The sequence below is a fragment of the Lissotriton helveticus genome, chromosome 3_2 (genome assembly GCF_964261635.1).
Source record: "Lissotriton helveticus chromosome 3_2, aLisHel1.1, whole genome shotgun sequence".
NCBI lineage: Eukaryota > Metazoa > Chordata > Amphibia > Caudata > Salamandridae > Lissotriton > Lissotriton helveticus.
This window is the reverse complement of record NC_136062.1, coordinates 418,568,411-418,595,377: the sequence shown is the minus strand read 5'-3', so window position 1 is coordinate 418,595,377 and position 26,967 is coordinate 418,568,411.

The window sequence follows — 26,967 nt, the reverse complement described above, 5'->3', positions numbered from 1 at the left end:
CTTGATAACTCCACAGTTTGTTTCCTGTTGCGGCCACTAGGTCTACCAATGAAAGTGAGGTCCTCTCTTTATTGGGAAAATTAGGGGAATGCTGGGTGTATGGAAGTTTGTGGCTACAAGCAGATTCTAGAGCTTTCCATCAAATAAATATGAAGAAAATGTGTTTTTTTAGACCAAGTTTGAGGTTGGCATGAGATTCTGTGTACCAGAACTTGACGAGATTCACACAAGTCAACCCATCTTGGATTCCCCTATGTGTCTAGTTTTAAAAAAGTGTAAAGGTCTGCCAGGTCTCCCTAAGTGCCGGCTAAACAAAGGCCAAAAATCCACACCTAGGCACATTGCAAAAAACGGGTTAGTATTCAGTGGAAAAATGTGATGTGTTCACGATGCATTTTGGGCCATTTCCTGTTGCAGGCAGTAGGCCTGACTAACATAAGTGGGGTGCCAATTTTTATCAGGACACTTAGGGGAATGTTGGGTGGGTGGACGTTTGCTGTTTCTCACCGATTCCAGAACTTTCCATCAAAGAAATTTGAGACAAATGTGTTTTTTTAAACACATTTTGAGGTTTGCAATGGATTCCGGATAGCAAAACCTGATGAGAGACACACAAGTAACCCATTCCTAGATTTCCCAGGGGGTCTAGTTTTAAAAAAATTACAGGTTTGCTAGGTTTTCTTATGTGCCGGCCGAGTTAGTGCCTAAAATCCACCCCTATGCACATTGCAAAACATTTGGAGACTTTGGGGAATGCTGGGTGGGTGGTAGTTTGTGGCTCCTCACAGATTCCAGAACTTACTATCACAGAAATGTGAGAAAAATGTGTGTTTTTAGAAACATGTTGAGGTTTACAAGAGATCTGGGTAACAGAACCTAATGGGAACCAAACAAGTCACCCATTCTGGGATCCCCTGGGTGTCTAGTTTAAATAAATGCACAGGTTTGCTATATTTCCTAGCTGGTGGCTGATGTAGACCCTAAAAACCACAGCTCGGGACATTGCAAAAACAAAGGTTCAATTTTCATTGGAAAAATGTGATGCATCCTTTTTGCGTTTTTGAAAGTTCCTATCACGGGCACTAGGCCTACACACACAAGTGTGGAACCATTTCTTGGTCTGGCCTGAGACAGCGCATGCGCTGTCTCTTTGAGACATTTAGTAAGTGGCTTTTAAAAGTGCCACCAGAGGCTTTTGCTGGCCTACAGCTTGCGTTCACGAGCTCGTGCACGTGCACAGCTGCCATCTGTGTTTTTATTGTTGTAATCAAGCTCCTCTGCTTTCACTACCCCCTCCCTTTTGCTCCTCCCTCTGGTCAGCTTCATTTGCGTCTTCTAGCTGTGAATCATGCTCCTCTGCTAGCACTCTCCCTCCCTTCTCCCCTCCTCTTCGTCAGTTTCATTTGTGTCTTCTATCACTGTGAATGCTCCTGCTTCCACCAAGCACAGACACCACCAGCCGTCAGTGCACGCTTCCACCAGCAACACTCACCACCAGCCATCAGTGCATGCTTCCACCAGGCACACACACCACCAGCCATCAGTGCACACTTCCACCAGGCACACACATCACCAGCCATCAGTGCACGCTTCCACCAGGCACACACACCTCCAGCCGTCAGTGAACAGGTCCGCCAGGCACACACACCACCAGCCGTCAGTGCATGCTTTCACCAGGCACACAGACCACCAGCCCTCAGTGCACGCTTCCACTAGGCACACACACCACCAGCCGTCAGTGTACGCTTCCACCAGGCACACACACCACCAGCTGTCAGTGCACACTTCCAAAAGGCACACACACCACCAGCTGCCAGTGCACCCTTCCACCACGCACATACCACCAGCCGTCAGTGCACGATTCCACCAGGAACACACACCACCAGCCATCAGTGCACGCTTCCACCAGCCGTCAGTGCATGCTTTCACCCGGCATAAACACCACCATCGGTAAGTGCATGATTCCACCAGGCACACACACCACCAGCCATAAGTGCACAATTCCACCAGGCACACACACCACCAGCTGTCAGTGCACGCTTCCACCAGGCACACACACCACCAGCCATCAGTGCACACTTTCACCAGGCACACACACTATCAGCCGTCACACACTACCAGCCATCAGTGCACGCTTCCACTGGGCACACACACCACCAGCCGTCAGTGCACGCTTTCACTGGGCACACACACCACCAGCCGTCAGTGCACGCTTTCACCAGGCACACACACCACCAGGCGTCAGTGCTCGCTTCCACCAGGCATACACACCATCAACCACCAGTGCACACTTTCACCCGGCATACACACCGTGCTTGCACATTCCTCGCGGGAAATGCGCAGGCTTGAGCGCATGCGCAGGTTTCCCAGAGACGGCGATGAAGAGGAGGAGGGCAGCCTGGGGACGCCGCAGCCCGGGAAAGTGTTTTTTCTTTACTTTAAACTCTTTTTATTTAAATTGTAATCAATTGTTAATAGGGTGGGTGGCAGGCGTGCACTGGCCAACTCCGCTCCGCTGTGGAGTGTGCGCAGATTGGCCTACACCGCGTTCTCCGCGGAACGCAGAGTGGGCCAATCTCCGCACTCTCTGCCGACGGAGCAAAGGTCTCCGGCCGGGGTTAGTAGATTGTGCAATACTTGGATAGCAAGTGTTAGTGTTCCTTTGTACATGTAATTCCCCGGGATGAACGTGCAGCAGGCGGCACAGAGCATGGCACAAAACACTTACCTTTGTTGCAGTCATTAGGTCCAGCACATGGTGGTGCTGCATTACCATGAGGCAGATTGCTTTCATTTCTTCCTTAATCGGATTGAGGCTGAGCTCAATGCTGTTCATCATTTCGAGCATCTCGCACAGGGTTATTTGAGGCAAGCAGGCATTAGCTTTTGTCTGTAGTGGGAAGTAGGGTATCAACCCCCTACCGACAGTTGTGCTTCTGTGAACAGTCTAAATTCTTCTGTAATGTCTTGTGTTTGCTTTGTTTGCCCTAAGTTGTTAGGGTATGCCCATACATGGATCCCGTGCTCACTTTGCCTCTGGATTCAAGATAGCCTGGTTGATGAGGGATGTTACCCAGAAACCGGTCTCAAGATGCATGTTTCCTGTTCAGGGAAGACATGGTTTGGCAATTTGGGCTGTACTGTTCCCATGAGAAACAGGGTCAAGACTCATTTGCAAATGGCTGGGTCAGAACTGGGGTAGTGAAGTGAGATAAAAAACGATGAGATGCAGCCCAGATCTGTGACTGAGGGTGAGCATCTGAAAAGTTTCAACGCTCCGTCCATCATCTCCTTGTGTTTGCTTTGTGTACCCTAAGTTGGCAGGGTATACCCAAGACGTGTGTACAGGATGCTTGTTTCTGGTCCAGGGAAGACCTGACTTGACTGGACTGTTCCCATGAGGAACAGGGTCGAGCCTGATTTGCATACAGCTGGGTCTGAACTTGGGTGTCGAATTGCGCAAAAGAAGATTGATGAGTTCAACCCAGATCTGTGACTGGGGGTGAGTGTCTGAAAAGATTCAGCGCTCCATCCATCAACTCCTTGTGTTAGCCTTGAACTGAGTCGAGCCAAAGTAGTCAGGGGCTTTCATTTCCCAAGCTTGGTTCAGCAAGGTTGTCTTCTTCCTTAAAGGGTGCTTGTACAAGTCTGATAGCTCTTCTCCAGAAAATACTATGGTTGGGGTGTGCATGCTGATCAGGGAACACAGTCCCCTTGAGTATAGGCATACTTGCTGCATTGCCAGTAAATTATCCCTTAGGGTGGAGGTGCCCCGAATGTATGATGTTACAACGCATACATTTACAACGCATGCCTTTACAATGCAGTATTTACATCGCAACATCCTTTACAATGCATTTATTTACATTGCATGCAATTACATCGCATTTTTAGAAACCACATTTACAACGCAATCCATGGCATTATACCATTAAAACGAATACCTTTGCAGCGCATACCATAACATCGCATTTAAGGTAAGTGTTGAATAGTGTAGGGGTAATAATTACTATTCTAACTCTAGTGAGTGCAACAGTAGGGTAAGTGTTGGATAGTCTAGGGGTAAAAATTACTATTCTAACTCCAGTGAGTGCAACAGTAGGGTAGGCTGATTTGAGGTTGGATTTGGCCGCATGTGGTCTTCAATTGGTTAATAATGGGCCCACCCACAATCAGGGCCATTTGTTGGACCCTGTTTTCACGAATGTCCGTTCTATCCAGGCCAAACCCCCTTGTCCCCTCCCCTGGACAGACCATTTTTTAGTTTCCCTCTCCTGGCCAGGGGATTTTAGGAAACCTTATAAGCCCGTTACTTATATCCAGGATAGGGCCTGGTCTAGACTCTCGATTGAGGATTGGTCCAGAGCACTGGAACTGACGACTCCCGCTCCTACTGCGGACCTTGTTTTGGCTGATAGCAACTTCAGTAAAGTCTGTCTGCACCTGCCACATGTGGGATCAACAAACAGACGTAACATGATCTGGCTGATACTTGGGAGATGACTGTGGTCTTGTACTGATACCATGTGTTATGTGAAAGTATGCTGTGTTTGCGTGTGGGATGCTGGTGCTCGTTTAGTGTAATTGTAGGTGACATATGAGATAACCCTACACAGGCGCTGTGGTAACCTTTTAGTAAACTCCTTTTTCCTTGGCAACTCCTCTGCAGTAATCAAGTAAAGGACTATCCATAGCAAGCAGATTATATAAAACCATACAAGTATACATAACTTTTGTTGTGAAATTTCAGATCTTGGTATGGGTCCACTGGGAGTTGTCTGTGCTCCTCCGGTGGCTATGTTCATTTCTGACCAGTTCAAAAGTTCACTAGTTTTAGTTTGTAAAGGGTACATTCAGGCACTCAATAGGACCTTAGAGGACTCCTGACAACAAAAACCTGCCACCGGAAAGCACTACTGTGCCCGAGAAGCCTAGTTTGAGCTGCAGCGGGCCCCAGACCCTCCAGACTCGAAACCCATCCTGCTGCGAACTTCTCAATGCTGCTTGTAGCCTCAGTTTGCAGAACCCTTCCACCGTCACCACTCCCATTGATGCCTAAGGACACCTCTGCACCCATCGACCATGGTGAAGAGGATCAAAGGTGTCCCCACATCCCTGAGCATCACGAGATCTGAACCTGCCTGTTGGTTCAGCCAGACTGGTCTCCCAGTGTGACACTAAACCCTCTGTTCACAAAGACCGATCCAAATTGACTTCCACTGGGCATCCTACGCTATTTTGCACCATTGCACCCAACCGTCATGGTACCGCTGTAGGTGATCTGCTGGTGCTGCCTTGGTTCTTGTTCCATACTCACCTTAAGTCCAAGAGTTTGGTCTCGTTAGTTGCTGCAAAGAACTAGCATGCCATATTTGTTTTTCCTTCCACTGGATAACATTGCAGGCTCTAAAAAATGTGCTGTCGACTTTTTAAATGCAAAAATATTTTTTCCTGAAAAACTTACTTACCTAATAATAATTCTGGTGCCTAAATATATATAAAGATTTAAATTATTTTAATAAATTGATGTGGATCTCCTTCTTGAGTCGTGTGCATCATTTATTGGCTATTGTGTGTATTTGCAGATGCCTAACACTCCTCTCTGACAAGCCTAAGGTTTCTCGGCCACACTCCCCCTATAAGTACCCCTTGGGGTGGCTAGAGCAAGCCCCTGTCCACCTGTAAGGAATATCTGGACTCTTTGCACAGTATATCTTTTTTTGGTTTACTACCTAATAATTGGGTTTCCAATGGAAGCTGTCTCTGTCAAACTGTAAATGTAAAAAATAGCTCCCACATAGTTCTCCCTCCTCATCTTATGATGATGTCTGTGAGAAAGTGAGTTATTAGGGAGAGCGGATGGTACTCCACCTCAAATAATAAGGTCACTATTCTTGTTAGGACTAGGAAAACGTTCACTAATTTACACCTAGGACTAGGAAAGCGTTCACTGATTTAAACCTGAGCTCAATACCTGGGGCCATATTATACATATGGAGCACTTTCTTTGATAGCACTGTGTGCACCTTTTAAAAGCCATGACCGGCACAATCAGGAAAATGCATCACCCTATGATGAATGCTCTGCCCCCAGGGCATCCGCAAACTCGCTCGGCCCCCAGGGCAATGCATTCATGTAAAAAACGGAGCAGGTGCTTTGAAGCGGCTCCATGTTTCACTTTGCAGGCATTAACCTGCCTGCACTTTGAAGGGAAATTTGAGATCCCCTTGCAGATGGGTAGCTTGAGTGACATGCACCTGCCTGCAGGGGGATGTCTGGGGGTAACATGGGACCCCCTTTCCCCTCTACAGAGGGCTGCCACCAGGGGGCTCACTGACAGTGTGCCACCTTTTTGGTAGAACACTCTCAATGCACCGCCTGACTTCATCTTTGCCTCTGCTCAAGCGTTTGTAATACGACATGTGAGGATATGAAAAGAAATTCCCTCCAGTGAATGGGGCGATGCCCTATGCAAATGAGGGAAAGCTCTTGATGATAGTGCTGGCACTTTATGTATGCCAGCACTAGCGGTATTACAGTAGGAAACGCACAAGCGTCTGCTACCCCTTCTGCAGCCACGGTTCGTGCAGGTAATAACGGTGGGGCAGTGTAAAGGGGGATTTCGAGGTACAATGCGCCAGAAAATGTAATATTTAGTTATTTTGCCCTCAACATCAATCTCTGAAATCCCCTCTTACTCTGTCTCACCGCCCTACCGCTGTTACCTTGATGGATTGCGGCTGCCCTTCTGTAATAAGAAAGTGTTCCGGAGCTGTGTATAGCAGTTGCAAACACCCGTTGCGCCTCCAGGTCTTTCGGTAATACTGTCCCCTGTAGTTAAAGCACAGAGCAAACAAACTTACCTTATGAAAATGTATAAAAGATTTGTAGTACAGTTAAAAAGTCAAAAACATATTACAATACAAATTCTACTCCAGTTTATAAAAATAGAGAATAATTTCATAAGTAAAATGACACTAAAACAGCAAATATAAACTAAAGGGAACTGGAAATATGAATTTTCAATTTTGAATATAAAAAAGCACCAAAAAGCATTAAGCTCGAACTGCAGTCGTCTGGTAGTGCTTCTCTGGTACCTCGACACTATGTAAGGCTTATAGCAATGGAGCATGGGTCCGATTCACAGACCAGTAGGTTTTTCAACTTCTGACTTAGTCTCTTCAATCAGAAGTCAAAAATCCTCAGCAGGGCAAGGCAGCAGGCTGTGGTGAGAAGTGCTATATAGGGACAGATATTTATCGGAGGAAGCCACGGTGAAGCCAAAGTTTTTAGATAGGAAAGTTCCAAGTAGGAGAAATACAAAATTTGTGCCCAAGAAAGATCTTTTGCTGGCATAATACTTTGGGCTACTTCGCTTTGTGAATATTTCTGCAATGGACATAGTTACCTTCTTGTACCTCAGATTCATCCAGTGTAGCAAGGCTGCAAGCTATAGCTGAAAGGGATCTCCTTGAGGCAGATAGCCTCTCTGTGATGTCCCACTTAAACAGATTTGTTTCTGAGAAAAAACCCGGAGATTTGGCCCAGTGGCAAAGCTTCTTCGTCTGATTGACTAGCCAGGTTTCTGTTTGTCCTTCTGAGGTCTATGGAGTCTAAAAGTTTTTAAGCCTCTGGTTTCTCAAGGTTTTAGGAGGAGTACACTATGATGCAAACAAGGGTCTCAGAAAAGAAATGGGACTTGGGATCAAGATACAGGGCAGATCCATTTGGAACTGGTCGGGTGGGCTGTTCAGGAAAAGGGACTTCTTGTAGCTTTTTGGGTCCGTGTAGCTTAACAGGAGATCAAACAACTGACACTTGGAGTCTACTGCTTTGTACTTTCTACAAGAGGGAGCAGGTATAGCCTTTCACGTCTATACACAGGTCTCAACAGCAGGTACATTCCTTCTTCTGTCAGCGACAGCTCCATTAGTGTTCTGAAGAGGGTGCCAGGGATGCCACCTTTATGCCTGCCATTAGCCTGCGGGTGGGAATGACTCCTGGCCTCTCCATAACTAATGAGGAAATGTTGCCATGGCTAACCCTGCTCATGTCTTGAGCAGTTTCTGTGTACCCTAATGCAAACAGTCCCACAGTGCCCCTATCTGACTAAATGAAAGGTGGTGAAAACCTTCTCCACTATGCATAGGTTGTGTGTCCACCATAGAGTTGTGGTCAGATAAAAGGAGCAACTGCTCCACTGTAGTTACTACAAGCCAGTTCTGGGGGCAGCTCCTCGACCACTGGTATTGGAACTAGCCTTACTGAGTGAACAAAAAATGACACTGGTCACACGTGAGCTAACATTTACCTGAAACAGGTATGCCTCTTCGCAGTTAATGAAGTTCCTGGGTATAGCCCAAATGTTCATCCTACAAGAGGACCATAACACCTCCTCAAACCTAAAGCCTTTGTCCTACTCTGGGAGAAGTTCTCACAGGCGTTATTCAGCTAACAGGCAGCAATGTGAGCTCAGGCAAATGGGCCTCAAAGTGTTAGGCAGGGAAGAGGTAACCTTCTAAAAATATATTTTCCAAAATATTTATCACAAATCTGTAAGAAACTGGGTTATTTATTGAGGAGGGGAGGAAGCCCCAATCTTGCAACAACTACAATCCTTGTCAGAGTGAACTACAAAAGTCACTAAATCAACCTGTGATTAACCATCTGGTAGATTACTGCAAAAGCAGTCAGGCTTAACTTAGAGGCAATGTGTAAAATATTTATACAGCACACAGCCAGTAATACAGTGAAAACTCAAGAAAAATAGAGAAACTGTAATAAATAAAATGATAGCAGAATGACAAAAATCCAATAATAGATTGGAGATATAGAATTTTGGAGTTTAAGTGAAAATAGTGCCTAATAGCACAAGGTGCTACTTGGTTGCACTAGAACATGGAATGTCACAAGTTCAAGCCGACAGTGAAGGTGTATGGTTGGATACAGAGACCAGGTTAGTTCAGATGGAAGGTTACCTTCTTCTCAAACATGGCGTGAAGAATTTCATTCGCATTGGCGGAATGCCTTGAGGTGGGGACTTCCATCTCGAAGAGCGAATCGAGTGTCGCAGATAGTTGTTCCTTTAATGTGAAGCCCCTGTCATCACTGGCTGGAGCTTCGAGTTGGTGGTTGTTGTGGCCTACCATTATAACAGCATGAAGTGTAGGTCTTGAGCTGCCAGTTTCAGGTGGTGGCTGTCGACGCAAAGAACAGGTCTCACCTGAGCTTTGCGGTGGTGGGCATCATGGATGGCAGCGTTACGGCACAAATGGGCCTCTTTACAGTCTAGAGAAGCCCAAACTTCAGGATTTTCACCACTTTTTGGGGAGGAGAATCTAATGATGCCAGCCAACAGTCCAGGACACGTGTCACCATTTGAGAATCTGGACGCACTCCAGAAGAAGCCATCAAGAGTGCTTAGGCATTTCCAAGTTAGGCCAGTTGCAGCTGGGCAGTTGCTGGGAGGACTCTGAAGCTTGTTGGGCCCCTGAATCTCAATATGAGGTCAGATAACTGATTATTGGAGTCTCTTTCGGTAGCTGAGTGCAAGGCAAGCATGTCCATTCTTCTTGCTCTAGACAGCAATGCAGTCCTTTAATAAGCAGAGCAGATCTTCTTCTGAATCTTCCACAAGTCCAGGAATGTTCTGATGAGTGGTTCTGGATTTCCAATATCTATACCAGGTGCCTGCCTATGTGTGGGCGGACTTACTGTCCTACCCCCACAACTGGGTCTTGAAAGTTCCTTCCTTTCCCCTGGTCAAGGCATCAAACTGCCTAGAGGGACAAAAGACAGGGCAGACTTGGTGTCAGGTTCCTTTGTATGTGCCATAGGCAAAGCCCATTGTAGTGTAAGTGAGGCGAGGACAGCTCATCCTCAGCCGTCCTGTCAGGATGGCCCATCCTGTTCACATCTAAGCCCCCTTTGTGTTATTGTCTGGAAGTATTACACAAATCACAACAGCAGGGCTATTCACAGTCATGTGACTCAGGACACTGGCAGAAGGCACAGTTGTTTCGGACAAGAAAATGTAAACTTTCTAAAAGTGGCATTTCCAAAAGAGTAGAGTAAAATCAGACTTTGCCTTTATAGAGGATTTTAAACAACAATCCATGTAAGTGTAAAAAGTGCATCTCTATCTGCTCCCAATCGAAAACTAGCACTTATTAAACGCAATAAGTTTAAGTCCATGGGAAAGATAGGCCTTGCAACAGTGGAAAACAAATTTAGGGGTTTTTCACTGACAGGACATGCAAAACGATAGTAGATATGTTGCACTTTTTAAATACAATGCACCCAGCCATATGAGCCTTCAGTGCTTACCTTAATATTAAAAAGAATGGTGTAGGCCTGGCAAAAGGTTTATGTTGGCAGGCCTGAAACATATTTTACAGTGCTGCAGTGCTACAGTGGAGGATGGCGCAATGAGGATGCTAAATAACATATGGTAAAACCAAATGTCACAGGGAATTATTTAAAGACCACCCCAGGATGAAATCCCCAAACAAACACTCTAATCACAAAAAACAACCTGGGGGTCTACAAGGGAGCTATTGGTGATCCCTAGGTACACTAAACGCAATGTTTATCAAATGTTTATCATTTGGTCATCCTGATTGGGCTGGTGTGTCCCTTGATCTGTAAGCAGTTTAACCAAATAGCTGCATATCAAAAGGCCTTTTGATATGCAGCTATTTGGTTAAACTGCTTCACTTGCTTGGTTTTAATAAGGGAGAGAACAATGTTGATTAAAGTTTGTTCTTACTGTTTCTCTATCCTTTTTTAATACACCTCTTTTTCCTTTTGGCACTGCACTGTTTCCCATCCAGATCATAGTTCTTTGGTCATCACGGCGATTGAGGGACTGACCCGGATGAGTTTGAGGCATGGCATGGTCTTACAGATCAAGAGACACGCCAGCCCAATCAGGATGACCAAATGATAAACATTTGATCTACACTTTGTTGATGGGAATCCTATTTTGCTCTGTATGGGTCTGTTCTAGCAATCGCAGTGGGTCCTATGACTGTGAGGTTGTATTTCTATCTTTAATAAAGGTAGTAAGCTTGATCTAGTACCTTGCACACTTGCTCACTTCTATAGGAGTTTAGTGTACCTAGGAATCACCAATAGCTCCCTTTTAGACCCCCAGGTTGTTTTTTGTGATTAGATTGCAATGAGGATGCTGCCTACTAGTAGCATTTACATTACAGACCCAAGCTACTGGTAGTGCCATTTACTAGGGACTTACAAGTAAAATGAATGTGCCAAATATGTGTTGTACAATTTTACCATGTTTGTAGGGGAGAGCACAAGCACATGAGCTCTTGTAACGTGCACAGGGTCCTGAAGCCAACAAATGTAATCCAGCAAAGAGGAGAGGTAAAGGCAAAATATTTAGTGAAATTCTGAACCAAGGATGTCAAAGCTAACAAAATCTGATTTCACCACTGAATTGGGATTGTAATTGGCCTAGTTAATTAAGAAGGTTTAGGTCTTCCAATAGGGCTTATTTTGCAAGTCAACGCTGTAATTTTAAAACTGTACAGTGAGGCTGCACTGGCATGCCTCTAGTCATGTTTTCACTCTCACTGTAGTGGGTGGCACAATTGGTGCTGCAGTTCACTAGTAAAATGTTTAACTTACATGCCCTGGGCACACTTAGTACCATAGCACTAGGGGCTTATAAGTAAGTCAGAGTACATGCACTGGAGCCTGGTGAGCAGAGTTCAAGTGCACAGAATCAGAGAGCCTGCAGCATCAGTCCAAAATCTGGGGAAGATTGTCAAGAAATAGGCAGTTTCCCACAGTTTTAGAGCCTTTACTTTAAAGTTCTTAGATGTTTGCTACTGCCAATTAAATCATGTTTATACACTCTGATACAAGGGTGTCTTATATTTACTGTGCATCTGCCCACACATGTAAAAAATATATGTTGTATTACCTACTGGCGGTCGCCAGTAGGTACTTATAGTTAGAACCTAGTGTATATAGGAAAAACTGTTTTTTATTTTTCAATAACTTTGGCGTCATTTGACGAATGTTCGTCAAATTCCCCCCAAAAAATGTTTATCCAGGTCAGCTCATATCCTAAAGGTTTGGGGTTGATTCGTGAAGCGGGGGCTGAGAAAAAAGGGGGGTCCCAACAAGTGTTTTCTCCACGTTAATTTTCCTAGGAAATTTTATTACAGGCTACAGCCCGAACTGCTGAACAGAATTACACCAAATTTAGCAAAAAGGTAGTGCTTGATTCAGAATGCTACAATATTTTAAATGGTATAAATCCGGTCAGTTGTTTCTGAGAAATTAAAAAAATAAATGTTTTGATATCTGAGGCAGCGGTGGGTACACGTACCCTCCCGGCCACACGCTTCACTGTGATTGACTGCCAACACTCCAAACCAGGAAGTGTTGGCAGCCATCTTATGACTCGGTAGAACTGAGTCAAACAAAAACAGTCGAAAAAAGATTAAAAAAGTAGAAAAGGGGGCAGGGTAGAAACACACTGACTCCCCAGTCGTGCTTTTCTCTTTTTTTTTTTAAATGTCTGAATACGCGCTGGGTGCACGAATCCGGACAAAAAAATAAAAATAAAAGGAAGCAGGGGTGCCCCTACTACATTTAAATTAGCCCCCGGGTGGGCCAGGTTCTAGGGGCAATCATATAATTATATTGCGGGGTCCTGCGGGGCCTCCGTAGCCCCGGGGACAGCCACCTCCCTGGGGTTTGTTTTGTAATTATTGGGGGGCCCGAGGCCCCCCCAAGCCCCGGGGATCACCACCCGGGTGCTTTACTTAAATATGCAGGAGGGCCTCATGGGCCCCCCGAAGCACTGGGGATCACCACCTCCCCGGGCTTTGAAAATAGAGAGAGGGGGCTGCACAGCCCCACTCCTGGAGACCTTGATGGCCCTGAGGACTGCCACCCCCCAGGGCAGGCTCCTACAATGTCCTGTGGAGCCCACCCCCGGGACATTGTTGTATGCTATGCCAGGGTGGGAGCACGTCTCCAATCCTGTCATAGCAAACCCTGGTTTGCTTTGTGGAAGCGAGAGGAGAAAGACCTGCTCTCGCTTCAATGAAGCAAAGCACGATTGCTATTGTGCAAGGGTAGCTGCCTGTTAGCAGCTCCCCTTGCCCAAAAGCAATGCTGGTTCCCGCAGGAGGTGGGGAGCTGGGGGTACTGTGGGGGCATTGGGGCTCCCCCCACGGTCCCCAACGTAGAGGCCAGACCCCAGGGAAGGGGGTCCCCTGGGCCAGTACTGGAAAAGGGAAGGGGGACCACGTGGCCCCCCTTCTGAATGATTAATAAAAACATTCAACAATTGGGCATACCCTCGGATATGGGGTCCTCGGGGTGAATATAATTTAATGGAAGTGGACCGTTTTTTTATAGAAAAGTTTGGAGTGGCGATCCTAACAAGGTGCTCAGCACGGCTCCCTACTGTGAACGCACTGGGTGCCCGGCTCTCAGTGCAACCCCCTAGTGTGAACACGCTGGATGCACGGCTCTCTGCACGGCCCCCTAGTGTGAACGTGCTGGGTGCGCGGCTCTCAGCGCGGTACCCGAGTACTTCACAGGTCTTTAAAAGGCCTTTACCTGTTAATGCAGCTTTGTAGTGTTTTCACCCCTTCTTAGAGCCCCTGCAACTCCACTCTGCCTATGACTGGAAGAATTAGCCCCCCCCCTGAAATTTTTATCAGCCTCCTCCGAAATTTGGCTCTGGTTGCACCCCTAACTGGCGTACTATGCCGACTCCGCTAACGCTTACAGAATTCCGTAGATACTATCCGCAGTATGTCAATGATCCGGCTGTGGGGCTGGGAATATCTTGTAGACAGGATTCTGGGCATTTTATTACCGGTGCTGCAAGGAACCAGCAGCTTGCTTCAAGGGATCCAGTGGTAGGGACTCCGGCGATCCAACAGTCATAATTCCTTGATCCAGAGATCAACGACCACTGAATGAGAATGCAGTATACTACAATGTGAATTACAAGCTCTTGAACTCGGTTTTCCAGGCATCCATGCGGTATTCCCGCTAGCCAGTGGCCCAGATTTTAGTGGGTGAGAACCCAGGGTACTAGAGCAAAGGCTGTGGGGATCCCATAGTAAAGAAGGTGGGTTCACCAGGAACCGGCGCGGTGCCTACTTATGCTCCGTACGTAGCGTCAGCTCTCCCGAAGCTTGGTTTGCAAGCCTAACACTCCGCCTGGGTTGCCACTGGTTGGCAACCAATTAGAGCCAAGCTCATGCTCGGGGGTAAGGTTCTGCCAACATATAAACTCATTTATTTATTTTATTTTATTTAATGCGATTTTATATAGCGCGATCATTACCCGAAGGTGTCAGAGCGCTTTACATATGAACCAGTTGCGATACATAAGGACTCAGGATTACGTGCGTTGCATAAAAGATACAAACAGGAAAAAATTGCAAATGTACTAGTTACTGTCACACAAGGAGGAGCATTCAAGGAAGGGATACGAATGGATATACTCTAAGAGTCACATAGGAATGGTAGATAGTACAAAGGTCTACTGCATATACCAGTGATTAGAGTTGTCTCTATATACATAGGGAAGGGATATGAATGAATATACTCTAAGAGTCACATAGGAATGGTAGAGAGTACAAAGGTCTACTGCATATACTAGTGATTAGAGTTATCTCTATATACATATCCTATATCCATTCACTCCGGCAATCCCCAAGCACATATAAATTCACCATACGCTCTGCTTGTAGTACACTAATCACCCAATCTCCACCCATGTACTCATAGAATGACCCAGTCAAAGTGACATAATGACGTCTTTCCCACTGCCAGAGGTAACATGGTTGCATGCGCAGTCAACTGCTCAATGTAAAGTGGTAGGACCCAGGGCCATCATGCATATATAATGAACACACGGACATAGTTAGATAGTGAAACTGGCTACGGGCATGTGCGCCCAGCCCCTTTTTATTACTACGGTAACTTGTCCAGTGACGCCTCTGCTGGATGCATGTGCCGTGAGTGTAAGCCAGCCCCCAGGGAATGGTTGGTGCTGGCAACAACTACAACAGTGATCATCAGATAACACACAAAGATTCAATCATAAAGGGTACATGATTTGTGGTGCACTAAGGTAGGGGCACCAGATCTTAAATTATACTCAAAAGATTGTATTGTTAAGGGTCCATGACTTGTGGTGCACTAAGGTAGGGGCACCAGAGATGAGCGTGCTCATGTGCATAAATTGTTAATGTCCCTGCGGGATATTTCTGCTGCCTCAGGTGACATTGTTGCATCCGGTGTCAACAGAAGGAAAATCAATCATAAAGGGTCCATGAGTCGTTATGCACAGAGTTAGTGGCACCTAAAAAGCTCAGCGTGTACCCTATCAGTGATGATGCGTCGTCCAGGGGCCGCACTGGATGCAATATCTGTTCCCTAGTAGACTCTGCAATTAATAAATGTAGGCTCAATTTTAATTGTGAGCCCTGCTGACCGCAGTATAGGCCGGAGGCAGCGGTCATCAAGGGTACACAGCCACATGGCGTTGACTTGAGCTGCACAGAGTTAGTGGCACCTGAAGCACTCAGCTTGTGCGCAGTCAGCGACTCTGCAATTAATGAATCAAGACTGAATTTGAATTGTGAGCCCTGTTGACCGCAGTGCAGAGGTATGAAACAAAAGATTTCATAAATATGGAATACATTGTAAAACTATTCGATCTTCTGAGTATAATCTTTTTGTACGATATTCTGATGATGGAATCTGTACTGGTCGGATATATGACGTTAAAACGCATGTTTTTACAACGCATACCGTTACAACGGGACTTTTACAACGCCAATACTATTACCACGCATGTATTTACAACGCATTTTTTTACAACGCAGGTACCTTTACAACGCATACCATTACAACGTAAGTATTGGTAAGTATATATATTTTTTTTAATTGTATATTATTTAAAATTAATATAATGTAATGTAATTGTATTTAATTTAATTTAATTTAATTTAATTTCATTTAATTAATTTAATTTAAATTTAATTTTATTTTATTTTTACCCTGTACCCCTTTACCCAAAAACCCAAAACTGACCCTGAACCCTAAAAATACCCCTTTACCCAAAAACCCCAAACTGACCCTAAACCCTAAAAATACCCCTTTACCCAAAAACTGAAAACTGACCCTAAACCCTAAAAATACCCCTTTACCCAAAAACTGAAAACTGACCCTGAACCCTAAAAATACCCCTTTACCCAAAAACTGAAAACTGACCCTGAACCCTAAAAATACCCCTTTACCCAAAAACTGAAAACTGACCCTGAACCCTAAAAATACCCCTTTACCCAAAAACCCAAAACTGACCCTGAACCCTAAAAATACCCCTTTACCCAAAAACCCAAAACTGACCCTGAACCCTAAAAATACCCCTTTACCCAAAAACCCAAAACTGACCCTGAACCCTAAAAATACCCCTTTACCCAAAAACTGAAAACTGACCCTGAACCCTAAAAATACCCCTTTACCCAAAAACCCAAAACTGACCCTGAACCCTAAAAATACCCCATTACCCAAAAACCCAAAACTGACCCTGAACCCTAAAAATATCCCTTTACCCAAAAACCTAAAACTGACCCTGAACCCTAAAAATACCCCTTTACCCAAAAACCCAAAACTGACCCTAAACCCTAAAAATACCCCTTTAAAAAAAACCTAACATATAACATTTTAAATACAATTATATACTTACCAATACTTACGTTGTAATGGTATGCGTTGTAAAAGTACCTGCGTTGTAAAAACATGCGTTGTAAATAAATGCGTTGTAATGGTATTTGCGTTGTAAAAGTTCCGTTGTAATGGTAGTGCGTTGTAAAAAATGCGTTGTAATGTGTGTTTACCGTACTGGTCGTTTGTCATATCGTCCACCTATTCCAGTGGGGAAGATCTGTGGAAAACAATGAGCTTCCAAACTTCTTTCACAAACACTCATGGGAGTTCCCTATGCTTTCTTCATTTTAAATAATTCAATAGTATTTCTAATCACTTACTTTGAATGTAAAGGTTGTACACTACAATGTTCATAATTTTCTTCACTTTTGGAGATGTCCAATTTTTCAATTTGGCCACTTGAAATTTTGCTATCATCAACTCCATCTATTTCTTCTTCTGCCACATACACATTTTTGTAGTAATCATTGTTTTTTGTGAGATATAACGTAGCCTTTTGCACTTTGCTGACATCTGATAATTCTTGCCATATTTTTCGACTCTTCGTAGGATTACCATTAACTAGAATTACTACACGTTCAGTTTCCTCTTTCTCTACAGCAATAGTTTCAAGATTTTTTTTAATCTAAAGGTAAATACACAACTCTTGCTTTTAAGCCTCTGTAAATCTGATGGAGGCAGCATACCTGTTTTCGGCTCATAAGAACAATAGCCTGAAATGGGTGTACTGTTGCCTAATGAATTCTGCCTCAATAAGGCCACATGGCGGTGACTTGTGGTGTACTGATTTAGTAGCACCTGAAGCACTCAGTGTGTGTGCAGCCAGAGATGATGCGTGGTACGGGTGGGCCGCACCGGGAGCAATGTCTTTTGCCTACTGCACAGCGTCATCTACAATCGCGACGCGATCTGAATTGTGAGCCCTGCTGACTGTAGTGCGCTATGCTATTCCACTAGCAAAAGTTTAACAGTGGGCTTGGTGCATCAGATTAAAAACTGCATCAATAAACAAAAATTAGGCGTCTCTGTTACCGGGTTTCCTCTCTGATGTAACTCCAGCTAGATCTCCACATGGTACTAACTGTATCCCACTGTGCGACATTTTTTACTATTTGCATTTTATATTGTATTAATAACTTTTTTTTACTTTCTGTTTCCAATCATCTATATTTGGAGTCTTATTATACGTCTGATTTTATTGACTTGATATTTTAGTGATTATTTACTATTCGTTAACTCTGTCCCTGCGGTTTATGCCACTTCTTTTTCTTGTGCCATTTTTTACATAGTAAATCTAGCTGCACTGTATATAGTGTATGTTATGCGACCCTAGGGTGGTATTAACGATGAGACTGTCGATTTTTAACAAACAAACAAAAATAAATGAAATGATTAATGTTTTTCTTAATACCTGTACATACTGATATATATTGACTTGTATAATCTACTTGGTAGTTAGATGATGCATACTGTGTTGTACCTGCTTTTATGTAACCCTGGGCGTAGTAGGCGTAGTGGGGCTACGCGAAGCTACGCGAAGTGGGCAAGAAACTACGTCCACCTACGCACTTCGCGTAGCTCCACTACGTGCCACCCGCCTCCCTCCCGCCCTCCCTAAATTCTACCCGCCCCCCTCCCGCCCTCCCTAAATACTTAAACAACGTTTTTAAAAAGAATAAAAACCACTTACCTTGTCGGCTGCGTCTCCGGGGCTCCCTCTCGTAATCGCGCCGCCATCTTGGATACTAATGCGCATGCGCGGCCGCCCACGCATGCGTATTTCTTGTGAGAAATGCGCATGCGCGGGCGGCCGCGCATGCACATTAGTGTCCGAGACGGCGGCGCGATTACCAGAGGGAGCCCCGGGGACGCAGCCGACAAGGTAAGTGGTTTTTATTCTTTTTAAAAACGTTATTTAAGTATTTAGGGAGGGCGGGAGGGAGGCGGGTGGCAGGCAACTTCGCTACGCCCACGGAGTGGCCGTAATGTTGCCTGCTACGCCTACTTTGCAAATGGCGAAGTAGGCAACACTACATCCACTCCGTGGGCGTAGCGAAGTACTACGCCCAGGGTTACTTTTATGACAATATTGTCGGAATAAAGTTTTTGAATCAAACACACTCTAGATAACCTCTGCACACTCCCTTGGTAGCTTAGCACGAGCAGACAGGTTTATCCCAAAGGCAATGGTTAAAGTTTTTTTTACTTCAAACACACTGTTATACAGTGAAAACACCACAAATGGACTCCACACCACTTTAGAAAAATAAAAAATATTTATCTTAACTCAACAAACCAAAAAACGCCAAAAATCCACAACACATGTATTAAAACATGACTCAAAAACGATTGTAGCAAAATAAATAATAAATACTCCACCTAGAGCTATTACAACTGGACATCAGTACATACAAAGTACGGCGCCAACCGCTAGGAGCGTGGCAGCGGGCATGGAATCACACGGACCCCCAGAGAAACAGTACCTTGGAAAACAAAGTCTATGACCAACCACAATGTCGTGGAGTTAAGGCATCAGTGCCAGGGTCGTGGCCGGCTCCCTGGCTGTCTTGGGGGAGGCAAGGCGTAATTTCCGCTAGGAGGCGACGTGTCGAATCCAGGACAGGGGCAGGGTTCTCGATACTTGTTTTTTTTTTATCGCTGTAATGTTCCTTCACATTTGCTTTGGGGCGATTACACCAACCACGCTGCCAAAAATACCCAAAATCTTACAAGAGAATAATACCAAATGCAAATATTTCCCTTAATCAGTATTTAATGTTAACCTTTTTTTGTATAGAAAGGAAAGACAATATTCACTGTGAGACAAAGGAATTGGTAAGAGTTATATGGTACATTATACGATGGATTACTCAATTCAGAAAGCAGAATAAGATGTATGCCTGTTACCAGCACGTACATGTGTTATATTGGATTGAAAGTGAATACCATAGGCCAGACTGGGCATTCTGTCACCATGGAATTTCCCTTGTAGGATGAAGACTCAGTGGCTTCTTTCAGAGCAGAATGGCCTGCCATAACCCAACCATGCCTCAATGGCTCCTTTCTTGTAGCAGATTCCTGAAGTTTGGGGTTGGTTTGAACAATTTTGACTGCTGCGATTTTGGTTTCCAGTCCAACCTCAGCCCAGCTGCCGATTTTCCATGGTATCCGACTGTTAAGGGAAACATCCATTACTACGCTGTCATTACAAAGCAAAACCTTTACAACGCGGCTGTTATAACTCAGCAGCCTGTACATCGCATGCCATTACAACACAGCCATTACAACGCTTGTCACCACAACGCAAACCATTACAACGCATGTCACTACAGCGAATGCTATTACAATGTATGATAAGGTTAGTATGGAGATTTTTCAAGTTTTAGGGTGGCGTGGGTTTTGGGGTACATGGGAATAGTAATTTTTACCCCTACACTCACTTAACCAACACTTACCCTACTGTTGCACGCACTGAAGTGGGAATAGTGTTTCTTTACCCCTACACTATCCAATCTACAGTTGCACTCACTGGAGTGGAAATAGTAAATGTTACCCCTACACTATCCAACACTTACCCTACTGTTGCCCTAAAAGTATTATGTGCTGTAATGGTATGCGTTGTAATGGTATGAGTTGTAATGGAACTGTAGTTTCTAAAAATGCATTGTAATGGCATGCGTTGTAAAATCATGCATTGTAATGGATGTTGTTGTGGATGTTGCAATGTAATAACTGCGCTGTAAGAGCATACGATGTAATTGTTTGCATTGGAATGTGTCCTATTCGACTGTCAATGCATCTTGCTGTGCATGTAGAATCCCCAGGAAGAGCCACATGGCTATATCTGCAATGCAGGGGTTTTGGACTTGGAGCACTCAATGTCATTACTCTAGCCCCGCAGAACAGCATGATATCAGGGGCACATCCCGGGAGCGGATCCTCTTCAGACCTGGATTCAAGGGCATAGCTTTGCCACTTGTGAGTCCAATAAGTCACTGCTAAATTAAGCTATTACACCTGTAAATAATTTAGGGGCATATTACCAAGAATAAGCGAAAATTATCGCAAAGCTTGCTTAGAGGCAATAATTTTATCGCCGTGCTTCGCCTATTTTTATCGCTTACAAACCTTACAATTATCAAGGGATATCTCCTAAGCGATAAAAATCGGCCGAAATGCATGAATATTGCTGTAAAGTCAGTGATATTCATGCATTACCGAGCTAATGCTCTTAGCCATGTTATCCACCTACCATTGGATAACATGGCTAAGAACTGCTCTTGGCAGGCGTTAGCTTTTGGAGATAATCGCGCTTAGCGCGATTATTTCCAAAAGTAGGTAATAGGAGATAGCGATGTTAGCGACTGTTTCCAGTTGCTAACACCTTGGCACGCCCACTTTGCATGTCATTAGCGATAAATGTCGCTGACATGCAAAGTGGGCCCCAAGATGATCGCTATCTCCTACTAGCTGTCGCTAACTGGTGTTAGCGACAACTAGGTAATAGGGCGATTAAATTATCGCCGCTTTAGCGGAAAAAAATCCCGCTAAAGCGGCGATAAGGCCCTTGGTAATATGCCCCATAATGCAGAAGTGTTTATGCAAACATATCTTTCATGTACGTGAACTCTGCAGTGAGCAAGTTAGTCGTCTCTACCTATCCACCACACTCCTGATGACAGGAGGAGGGGAGGGATGAGGGGGCTGAGTAACAATCCAGATACAGAGAGTTGTTTAAAAACATAAATACTGTGTAGTTGAATGTCTGGATTGCTCAGGTGTGAGGTGTGTAGTTCTACTAAGATCCCCTCACACAAGCAGCAAAACATATCTGCTAATATGTGGCTCATGAGGAGCCACACAGAGCAGAAGGGGCAGGACCCCTAGCATTGTCCCAGCATCTGATAGGACAGTGCTTCCAGTCCTATCAAGGACTTTATGTGGGTCTTCCTTTGAAACCTGTCCCTGCTGCTCTTTCTGACTCCTTGTTAGGAATCATGCTGGTTCCTATGTCCAGCACGTGATTTCTGCTGCTGCCGTGGAGTCTCTGCTGTGCTGTAAAAGGAAGAAAGGTAAGTAAAACAAAATCAGTGTCATTTCTCTGTGTATGTGTGAATGAAAGTGTTTTTGAGTGATTGAGAGAAAATCGAAATTTGCCTAGCTTAGTAACGGTAATTTTCAATTCTATTAAGGACACGGAGGCGAGGATTATGCTTTTCTCTCTTCGCTGTTTATTCAACAAAAACCACATAGCAGCCAGAAAAGCAACTTATTTTTTTAAAGAATATGTCATGTACCCCAACACAGGGTTAAAAAACATATCAAAAATCAAAACACATGGGATAAACTACAACTCCGATCAGTCCACGAACAATAGTCCTTCCATAGTGTCCATAACGTTAAGGTAGGGCGTCCATCTTATGATCCCTTCCTCTTTCTTCGCGCGAGTCACGCCACATCAACCACGGTCCTGTTTAGCCTTGTTACCTAGTAGGAAAAACAACAACAGCGTCAGCGTTGTAAATCCCACCGGACGGCAGCCAACTCAAGCACAATGCATAGGCAGAGACATTAGAAACAAGTACATTCAAACTAAGTTGTTTACTTACACCAATACGGAGAGGGATTTCCGTAGGAAAAAAGGGTGGGATAATCCTCGCCTCCGTGTCCTTAATAGAATTGAAACTTACCGTTACTATGCTAGGCAAATTTCGATTCTATGTCAGGACCGGAGGCTTCAGATTATGCTTGTTTAAAGCTGACTGACCACCAGACTCGCAATATCCACCACCGGTTTAAAGTAAAACCGTTTGAACGTGGAATCCGAGGACCAATCCGCAGCACGCATTAGGTCCTCCAAACGCGCTCCCAAGGGGAAAGCTTTCGAGGCCATGGCACCTCTGGCCGAAAGTGCTCCAAACTGTTTGGTATCAATGCCAGCCTCCTGTAGCACCCACCGCACCCAACGGGCTATGGTGGGAGAAGACACCACCTTATGCGGTTTTCGCAATGCAATCAGGAGTTGCTGTTCGCCCGGAGGACGAAGTTCCAACGTAACATCTTCATATGTTTTCAGGCACTGAACGACACAAAGTTTGGGAACGTCCACAAAAGCTGGGTAAGATATAGATCTTGTAGCAGACTTTGTACGACGACCCACCGTAAAGGTAACCCCATCCGGGGAAAACACCCTCGCTGATATATCCAAAGCATGCACATCAGATACCCTGCGACATGACACCAGGCACAAGAGCATGGCCAATTTCGCCGATAGCTCTTTCAGAGAAAGATATCTGTTCTGTTGCCAAGAAAGAAAAAGATTCAGAACCACATTAACATCCCAAAGGACGGAATATCTCGGCTCCGGGGGCAGAGTAAGACGTACCCCCCGAAGGAGTCTACAAACCAAAGGATGTTCTCCTACCGGGGCCCCGTCTATCGGCTCATGCGCTGCCAAAATCGCTGAGCGTATGGCATTAATGGTCCGGTACGCCAAACCACTCACTGCCAGTTCCGCCAGGAAATTCAAGACGTGAACGACGCCTGCGACCAGGGGATCCAGGTCCTGTCGAAGACACCAATGAACCCACCTGGACCATGCTGATCGGTACCTCTTCGTGGTACTACTAGCCCATGCTTTCGACAGGAAGGACTCAGCCGAGCCCGAAAGTCCTGGGAGCGACCAGCGTCTCCGGAAAGCCTCCACGCCATGAGGCGGAGAGAATCCTGCATTATCAGGTGATGCGGGCTCCCGTCCGGATTAAGAAGAAGGTGAGGGAGCCGGGGGAGTAGGATTGGAGAATCCCAAGAAAGTTCCAGAAGAACTGGAAACCAAACTTGCGACCTCCACCATGGCGTCACCATTACCACTTCCGCTTGCTGGCGGCGAAGAAGGGCCGCCGATCTCATCACCATGGAAAACGGAGGGAAGGCGTAGGGCCTTTCCTGACTCCAGTCTTGGAGGAACGCATCCGTCGCTTCCGCTAGGGGATCTGGTCTCCAACTGTAGAACCTCGGTAGCTGGAAGTCGAGACGAGATGCAAACAGATGCACCGAGAACGGGCCCCATATGGTCTCCAAACAATGGAACACCCGTGTGTCCAGTTTCCATAGACTCGAGTCCCGCAGGTACCTCGAGTGCCAGTCCGCCACCTGATTGGCCCGACCAAGCAGGTACTCTGCCGTCACTGAGACCTGGTGGGCGAGGCAGTAATCCCAAAAATCTCTCGCCAAATCCGCCAGGGCCCTGGACCGAGGGCCGCCCAGGTGGTTGACATAGCGCACCGTAGATATGTTGTCCATTCTCAAAAGGACGCACGACGTCGCTGAGTCCTTGGTCCAACAACGGACCGCAAAGGAGCCTGCGAGGAGCTCCAGACAGTTGATATGGAGTTGCTGCTCCTCTGATGACCAACCTCCGCCTGTGGAGAAATCGCCGCAACGAGCGCCCCAACCCGGTCAGCTGGCGTCCGATTCTATTATTAAGTCTGGCACTGACCCGAAAATAGCTCGGCCGTTCCAGGCCTCCATATGGGTAAGCCACCAGGACTTCTCTTCCTTGACCTCGTCGGATAACGGAACCAACTGGTCGTAGGACAGGCCCCTTCGGAGATGGTATGCCCTGAGGCGCTGAAGGGCCCGATAATGAAGTGGACCCGGAAAGATCGCCTGGATGGAGAACGAGAGAAGGCCCACTATCCTGGCGATCTGACGTAGGGACGTGTGTGACTTGGTGATCGTCTGCCGGAGTTCGTGCTTTATTTTGGCCAACTTCCGCGACGGGAGACTCAGAGAGGCCTGCACCGAGTCCACCTCGAACCCCAGAAACACCATCTTCTGGGAAGACGTCAAGACAGACTTGTCCTGGTTGACAACGAACCCCAGACCCTGCAACAAGGTTATCGTCAGGTTGAGCTGAAGGGCCAATTTGTTGGGACATTGCGCCATTAAGAGGATCTCGTCCAGATAGACAATCATCCGAATGCCCTGACTCCGAAGAACCTCCACCGCTGGACGCAACAGCTTGGTGAAACACCATGGGGCCGAGGAGAGCCCGAAAGGGAGGGCTGTGAACTCGTAGATCTGCTCCTGCCAGAGGAACTGTAGGAATCGCCGGTGAGGCGGGTGGATGGGAACCACTAAGTAAGCATCCTTGAGGTCCAGACGGACCATCCAGTCGTTTGACAGAAGGACATCCCTCAAAAGGTGGATACCCTCCATCTTGAAGTGGTTGTAGACCAACCAACCATTGAATTCCCGGAGGTTTATCACTGGCCTCTTGCCCCCATCCGTCTTTTCCACTAGGAAAATATTGCTGAGGAAACCTGAGGGATGCCTTGTCGACCGACAGATGGCCCCTTTCCGGCACAGCGCCGAGACCTCTTCGTCGATCAACCGGGCATCCTCCTGGGAAAAAAGAATGGGACGTGGATCCCTTAATTGATAAGGACGATCGTAAAAGTCTATGTGGAAACCGCGCACAGTCTGAAGAACCCACGCGTTGTTCGTGAGTGCCGACCAGGCCTCTGGTAAACAGGCCAGCCTCCCCCCTATCCGGAAGTGGTCCGCCGGGATTACACTCACCGTGGGAATTGCTGTTTCCTGCATCATTCCAGTAGCTGCCGCGACCTCCTCTGAATCGTTGACCTCTGGAGGGGTAGAAGTTATTGTAATTGGCCGAGGAATTGTATTGGCCTCTGCCGGAGCCTTGGCCTTCATTAGGTTGGTTTTGACCGCCACGGCTGGTCGTGAGGGCCCTACCACTACCGCCCCCCCCTAGAAAAACGCTGGTTGAACACCCTCTTGATGGTGGACTGAGCTTTATCTAGGGATGAAAAGGTGGAGACAAACTTTCCCAGTTCTTTTATGAAAGGGTCTCCGAACAGGCCGCCTTGCGCCACCGCTCCCGCCTCCAAGGAGGCCAAGTCCCCCAATTTGGGATCTAACTTGATCAGCAGCGAGCGCCGACGCTCCGTTGAAAGGGCACAATTAGCGTTGCCCAAAAATATCACTGCTCTCTGCGCCCAGTTGGACAGAATCGCCGGGGAAATGGTGGAACCTGAGACCTTGGCTTCCTCCGCCATATCAAGGATTTTAGTTAGTGGGCCTATGGTGTCCAGTAACTTATCCTGGCATGACCGCCACGAGCGATCAATGCCCTTGCGGGGGTCTTTGACAAACTTAGCCATAAAGGTGGCCATCTTCCCATCCAACTCAGGGGTCATGGCCACTTTTCCCTCCAGCGTAGGTCGCGGACCCTCTCCCCTCAGGCAACTACGTGCCTCCCTTTCCAGCGGCTTACGTAGATGCCCCACCACGAACTTCGCGACCTTGTCACCCGGCGCCCAGGCTGCGACCTCCGATGGAATATATCGTCCGGGTCAAGCATTCCTGAAGCGTCGTTGGGTAACTCAGCCCTTGATCCGGACAGGCGCCACGAGCACACAGAATCGCCATCATCGTCTGTGTCCACTGGGGAGAGCCCTCCTGGAGAGGAAGGGGCTGTCGCAGTCGACGCTGAAGGGCCCGGGGTCGGGAGCGACGCAGAGGCTTCAGGTTTGGTCGCCTTAGCCAAAAACGCATCTCTGAGGCGTTCGAAGGCGTCCTTATCCATGCCCTGCGCAGCTCCTGAGCTACCGTCCCTACACGCCTTCTTGGGGGCGGGTGGTTTACCCTCAGTAGTAGCTCTGTCCATCATCCCCTTTTGTATCGCTTTGTTCGCCCGAAGTGTGGCAGGGTATGCTCAGACGTGAGTCCCTTGTTCACTTGGCCACTGGATTCAAGATAGCCTGGCTGATGAGGATTATGAATCCGAAACCGGTCCCAGGATGCTTGTTTCCGGTCCAGGGAAGACATGGCTTGGCAGTTCGGGGTGGACTGTTCCCATGAGGCACAGGGTCAGACTGATTTGCATATAGCCATGTCTGAACTTGGGTGGCTGAGTGAACTAAAAAATGGTGATGGATTAAACCCAGATCAGCTGACTGGGGGTGAGTGTTTGAATTGTTCAAGCGCTCCGTCCATCATCCCCATTTGTATCGCTTTGTTCGCCCTAAGTGTGGCAGGGTATGCTCATACGTGAGTCCCTTGTTCACTTGGCCACTGGATTCAAGATAGCTAGGCTGATGAGGATTATGAATCCGAAACCGGTCCCAGGATGCTTGTTTCCGGTCCAGGGAAGACATGGCTTGGCAGTTCGGGCTGGACTGTTCCCATGAGGCACAGGGTCAGACT